Below are 6,050 nucleotides of genomic sequence, written 5' to 3'. Positions count from 1 at the left end.
AGCAATGCTGCTGTAGCACCCAAACACTTACAGACCCATCCCAGAAGCAATGTCTGAGCAAGGCAAGAACACCTGTCTCATTATTTTACTGCTAGGCTTTTTTGCAAAACCAATGCCACTGGTTTGACTACATATCTTATTCACTAGTCTTGTTGTCAAATCCCTTTCGTCAGTTTTTTAAAAAAATAACTTGTTCTTAAAGAAGAAACACTTGGCACCGTTGAGATACTCTAAAGAATATACCCTAAGCTCAGAACTCAGTTTCAACCAGAAGGATGTTTCTAAGTATGTTGTATTTTATTTATTTATTTATTTGTCTACTTTGGGTCTTAGTTGCCACATGTGGAATCTTCATTATGGCTCATGGGCTTCTGTTTAGTTGTGAAACTCGGGCTTAGTTGCCTCTTGGCATGTGGGATCTTAGTTCCCTGACCAGGGATTGAATCCATGTCCCCTGCAGTGGAAGGTGGATTCTTAACCACTGGACCACCAGGGAAGACCCAGTTCTAAGTATATTTTGATCCACAGTGATTCAAAATATACTGAGAACCATTCTTACAAAGGAGCCACCACTTCTTAAATAAATGCATGTTGAGGTTCTATTTTAAAACTCACACAATTTTTATTCCCAGCTTCAGAACCTGGCATTATCTCATAAAGAATAGGCTTCAGATGTGGCAGTGACTGCACTTGCTCCCTATTATTCTATCACTGTCATTGTGAAATCTTCACTTTATAAACACCTGAGGAATGGGAACACGAACCGCGTCTTAAAATCAGAAAAGACTAATGGTCTCAAAATTTTAATACTAATTTTCAGTTTTTATTTAGAAATAAATCTAGGGAAAGAAAGTTTTATGAGTAGTTGATATGAAAAAGTTTAAATCATCTGTATTTTTCACATAAAAGCAATCTTGCTTTCCATGTCTTTATCTGAAAGAATCAAATCTTACATTTGTCAGATGAAATTCCTGCCTAAATTATCTAAGATGATTTTCACACTCTTTTATGGAAATCAAATTTTGTGAGGTTGTAGAATTAATTTAGTAATGACGGTGGTGTGTTCTTTCTTCCAGGAGAGCTTGCTAATTGGAGTTGAAGCATTAAACATCCTCCTGAAAGCACTCAAACTGATAAGGTAACCAAAGCCCAAAGGACAAAAATTAAGCAAAGCAAGTTAGTTCTTGAAATGAAACTCTTGAAACCCCAACTTGAGAAAATAAAGAACCAGAAAAAGAAAAATATAGAAAAAGAAAAAAAATGACAGAATATGAGAATGACAGAACACTTATTAAAGGAGATATTTTTTGTTTAATTATATAGTTTTTCAATTACACACGTGGCATAGATTGTACTATGGTTTCAAGTTATGTCTGTTCATTGTGTCTCTTCTCTCACTGCTTAAAAATGTAAAAAAGAAAGGAGAAAAAAAAAAAAGAAAGGAGAACTGCCCCATGACTATACCTTATACATGCAGGGTTGCGAACTGAGATGCTTCTTTGGCCAATCCCAGGGAGGGCTGTCCAAAGTTGGGGGGACACATGTGGCCATGAAAGGGTCAGCTGCCTCTGACTTCACCCTTTTTTGCCAGGTGAAGTGTGGGGCCAATGCTGCTAGACATTCTTGGTGTTCAGAAGACCACTGTCTTGGCTTGGGCTCCCTTCAAAGCGGACCCTAAGATGTGGATTTAGGTGCAAGTGTTTATTTGGGAGGTGATCCCAGGATGCTCACTGAAGGAGGGGGTCAGCTGCCATCTGGCAACCACTGCAAGAAGAGAGAAAGAAATTGCCTTATCGTTTCAAAAGAAGTATTTTGAGATTTTGGTTATTAACAGTAAACATTTAAAGCCTTTTAGTAATTGTTTACAGACAATGGGAAAACTTTTCTAATTATAAGTGGAACCCAGGATTTAAGGTAGGCTCTTTTTCTTTCTTTTAGGCATAGAATGTACTATCCAGAAAATTATAGCATTACCATATCTAGGATGCATGACAAGAAAAAGTTCAGGAAGTCTTGGAGACGAAAGATAAGCTTTTACTCCTGGTAGAGGGGAGGGGGCCAAATCATTAAAATGAGGCCTGAAAGGGAATTCCCTGGCTGTCCAGCGGTTAGGACTCGGCACTTTCACTGCCGGGCTGGGTTTAATCCCTTGTCGGGGCGCAAGCCACGAGGTGTGGTCAAAAAAAAGTGTGAAAAGTACAACAGGATTGATGGGGCGGGGTGAGAGGGTGGATAATGTCTGATCACAAGCTAATTGTGAATAAACAGGACCATGTTGACTTACTTTCAAATATGATTTTTTTTGGCTATGCTGCACAGCATGTAATATCTTAGTTCCATGACCAGGGATCAAACCTGCACCTCCTATAGTGGAAGCACGGAGTCTTAGTCACTGGACCGCCAGGGAAGTCCCATTAAATATGAATTTTTAAATAACTGATCCTCTCGTTCCTTTGTAAAAACCATGGTAATTCCCATATCCAGGTCTAAACTGTATATAAATCATGAAAAGCTTCCCAGGGCTGCAGAGACTGGTTAAACTTGTTAGTGTGCTGAATCTGAGGGCCGTTGCCTCTCCTTGGCTTCCTTCTCAGTAGCTTCCATGTTAAAAGACCCACCCAACAGTAAATGTTTTACCTGCCTCTGTCTTTGAGGTAAAATATTATAAAATATTATTACAAGGTATAAAATAATTCTTACAAGTGAATTAATGAGAAAACAATGAAGATGATTACAAAATGCTGGCACGTATGAAGCAACGATCCCCACGTTGTTTTACCTGGAGAGTATAGGGAATGCTCTTTCCCGTCAGTTTATCACTCTTGACCTCCAGGACACCACGGTCACCCAGGACCTCACTGGCTGCTCCTTGTCAGTGTCCTTTGCTGGCTAATCTTCCTCTCCCCGACCTCTCAGCACTAGAGTGGCCCAAAGCTCAGGCGTCTGACCTTTTTTCTCTCCACACCTGTTCCCTACGTGCTGGGATTTACGCTTACTACTTTACATACTTAAGTACATTTCCTCGACTCCCAAATTGAGTATCTCTAGCCCAGGCCTCTGTTCTGAATTCAACTCATATATCCTACTGCTAATTCAAAATCCCTCCTTGAATTTCTCCAATAAGCATCTCAGACTGTGCATGTCCAGGCCAGAGCTTTTATTCCCAGCCACCCCCATCTTAGTTTGGACTCCCCCAAAGCAGACTCTGAGGAAAGACCTAGAACACTAGTTACCTTGGGGAGTCAGGGAGATGGGGAGACTGTCTGCAAAGATGTGCTCAACATTATTCCCTTCCTGTGTGCCTGCTCCTCTGCAATGTGACTTTGACATCCGTCCCGTGAAGAAGTGGGATTTCTCTTTTCTCCCTTTGAATCTGGCCTGCTATTTAAAAAAAAAAAAAAAATCTGGCCTGGTGGTGTGACTTGCTTTGACCAAAAGAGTGCATAGAAGTGACACTGTGAGACTTCTGACCCCAGGCCTCGTGATGCTCTGTGGCTTTTTGGCTTCCCCTTGTGCCCCCTTAAATCACTACCCTGAGGACTGCAAGGTGAAGAGTCCCAGTCTAGCCTAGTGGAGGCTGAGAGGGCACGAGGAGCAGATGAGCCATCCCATCTGAAACCTCTTAAATCAACCAGCTGACAGGGAGCATCTACCGTCATAAACAGCAGAGGTCATCATAGACCATCCCCCTCCCGTCAAGCTGCCAGATGGTTGTGGCCACTAAGTGACCCCAGGCAAGACCAGCAGAAGTGTCACCCAGCTGAATCCAGCCCAAATTGCTAGCCCACAGAATCATGAGCAAAAATAATAGTTGTTTTAAGCCACTAAATTTTGGAGCATTTTGTTATGCAGCAAAAGCTAATTTATGCAGGAAGTTACCCCAGGAGGTACACGTGAGGAAACGGGGAGAAAGAGAAGGGAGAAAAATTAACAAAGAATGTTTTAAGGAGCGGGTCACTGCTGTGGGAATTGAAGCTCCTTCCTACTGGATACCCCCTGAGGAATCTTGTAGAAGGCATCTCAGGATTGTCCCAGCCAGGGAGAGAAGCTGGGTTATTTATCCAATAACTCCCTCCCCCATTTCTCACTGGTAGAGGGATCCCTGGGGGGTTTAGTTTCCCAGCACTTTGGGGCTGCTCTGCAGCCAGGCTGAACAAGTTCCCCAGCAATGGAGAGATTCCCAAGGCAGGGAAGTGGAGGGATGAGGACAAGCATGGGGTGGAAGGTGTCAGAGTGCATGGGAACTGTCCACTGCTACTCAGAAGGAGGCCAAGCTTGTAAGTAAGCTCACAAGTATGCCCAGGGGAGGCGGGACAGGGCATCAATAGCTTCTGCTAACACCCTAAATCCTTTTATTCCTAAATCTTCCCCAGTTCAGCTAGTGGCAACTCCACCTTCTAGTGGCTCAAGCTAGAAACTTCATCCTTGGACTCATCCATTTCTTTCACATCACACCTTAAAACCCTTTTTAATGTCACCTTTAAGATACATCCAGAATCTGAATACTGCTAATTACCTCCTCTACTACAACACAGGTCCAAGCCATCATCCTCTCTCACTTGGATTATTGGATCATTGAAACCACCTCACTGGTCTCCTCTGCAGCAGCCAGAGTGACCATTTCAAACTCAAGTCTCTCTTCAGTTCTCAGCATGCCCAGAGAGCCCCATCTCATTTAGAATAGAATACAAATTTCTTCCTATGGCCTAGACGGCTCCGTGGAATCTGACCCCTGCTATTTTCCTAGCCTCATTCCTTACAGCTCTCCCTGTCTCTCACTGCTCTGGCCTCACTGGTTTCCTTGTAGTTCTTCAAACCATACTCCCACCTCAGGGCCACTGTACTCACTGTTCCTCTATCTGAGATGACCTTCCCAGTTATCCACACACCTATACAGCCCTTACTTTCTTCATGTCTTTGCTCAAGTGTCCCCTTATTGGGAAAGCCTTCCTTGACTCTAATTGGGCAAATTCTCCTCAGTCATTCTTTACCCCCTTACCTTGCTTTTTCTTTATTCATCAGCTGACATAATTTTTTTTACTGCTTATCACCTCCCACTAGAATGTAAGTTCCATGAGAGCAAGGGCTCTTTTTTGTTTGCTAATATGTTCTCAGCACCTAGATGAAGTTCCTGTTGACTGAATAAATTAGCATCTATTAAGGGGCATTCTGATTATTTTGTATGGATTATTTATAGGCTAGATCTCTGGTTAAAATAAAAGAATCAAAAAGCCTCCAGTAAAATATGACATACTTTAAAGAAGAATGCTTAAATCCCATACTATAAGAAGTTGGTAGTGAAAACTCTTGAGTTACGCTCATATAAAGATTAGTGTGACAATATTACACTAATTATTCTTAGAGTCATACTGTTGAGATTGTTTATTGAAACACATTGGGCTTGATTATTATAAATCTATTCATTAATCAGTCACTCAAAATCACAGACTGAGCCCTTCCTGTATGCTGGGTGTTGGGCCAGCCCTGGGGATCGAAAGTTGAAAAAAGTTCTGCCTTCAAGGATATAACATCACAATCAATTACAACAGAACAAGGGGAGGTTCTGAATTGGCAAGTGTGTATGATGCTTGAGAGTCAGGGCTGCCACCTGTCAAGGTAACATCAAAGGTGCCAGAAAGACCCCTGCAAAAAGTGACAGGAGGAAAGATGCACAGGCCCCTGGAGTCAGGCATGGGGAGAAAGAGGAACTCCAGATGGGAGAGCAGCACACAGGCAGAGAGACAAGGGGCACAAGTTTTGTGGAGGCCGTGCAGTAGCTGAGGATGGCTGGAGGGTCACCTGCCGGTGAGAAAGTGACTGCTTTAGAGATGTGTTGGGATGTGGACTACTGAACTGAAACTGTTGATTTTAAGTCTAAGCAAACAGTTTCTGTTACAGGAGATGTAACGAAGTAGCACAAGTATTTGGGAAACTTTCTGGTTCCTTTTGGGGATGTAATTGAATTGTTGTATCCAGTGTTTAAGATTGAGAGGTTTGTTAATTGGTTTCTCAACTGGAAATTACCTAGAATTCATCCAGAATTTATCCCC

The sequence above is a fragment of the Hippopotamus amphibius genome, chromosome 7 (genome assembly GCF_030028045.1).
Source record: "Hippopotamus amphibius kiboko isolate mHipAmp2 chromosome 7, mHipAmp2.hap2, whole genome shotgun sequence".
Taxonomy (NCBI): Eukaryota; Metazoa; Chordata; class Mammalia; order Artiodactyla; family Hippopotamidae; genus Hippopotamus; species Hippopotamus amphibius.
Note: the sequence above shows the minus strand (reverse complement) of the source record.